Below are 543 nucleotides of genomic sequence, written 5' to 3'. Positions count from 1 at the left end.
CGGGATCCTGTTACATCCAGTCTCGAGCCAGTTTTTCCTTCTCCTGATTCTTTCCATGTTGTTTTTCCTATCCTTTTTCTTTCCTTTCCTTCCCCCTGCTTTCGTCCCCCCCGACCATGAGGGATGATGGCCGCGCGGTGCACGGCCTTTTCACGCCTCCGCGGCTCCCCTGCAGCCAAGCTGCCGCCCCCGCCGCCGCCGCCGCCGCAACCCCAGCCTCCCCAGCAGCCGTCGCTGCCGCCACAGCAGCCGCCGCCGCCGCCGCCGCAGCTGCCGCAGCAGCAGCAGCTGCCGCCCCAGGCCCCCCATGGAGCCGAGGCCCCGGATTCCCGCAAGAGGCCCCTCGAAACGCCCCCCGAGGTGGTCTGCACCAAGCGCAGCAACACGGGAGGTGAGAAAGGGCTGCGCTCGGAGCAGGGGAGCGGGCGGGGGGCCTCGCCTTTCTCCATCCTCCTCTCCCCCCAATCGGCAGGTGCAAGGGCTCTAGGGAGGGGAAGGGCGCCGCTCCCTAAACCTGGGAACCGTGAAGGGAGTTGGGGAGGG

At 68.1% G+C, this 543-nt stretch overlaps 1 protein-coding gene across 1 annotated transcript in view; it reads left to right on the top strand.

Annotated features, from left to right (window-relative positions):
• The first annotated feature begins 267 nt into the window (after positions 1-267).
• Positions 268-543, top strand: part of NOVA2 (NOVA alternative splicing regulator 2) — a 30,284-nt gene continuing 30,008 nt past the window's right edge. Inside the window, exon 1 of the mRNA XM_039866252.1 lies at positions 268-391. The gene's annotated coding sequence lies outside the window, so the exon portion shown is untranslated. The remainder of the gene's footprint in view (positions 392-543) is intronic.

Source organism: Pteropus medius, unplaced genomic scaffold (genome assembly GCF_902729225.1).
Source record: "Pteropus medius unplaced genomic scaffold, Ma_sr-lr_union100, whole genome shotgun sequence".
NCBI lineage: Eukaryota > Metazoa > Chordata > Mammalia > Chiroptera > Pteropodidae > Pteropus > Pteropus medius.
The sequence above is the reverse complement of the archived record's forward strand: the minus strand, read 5'-3'. Positions and strand labels throughout refer to the sequence as shown.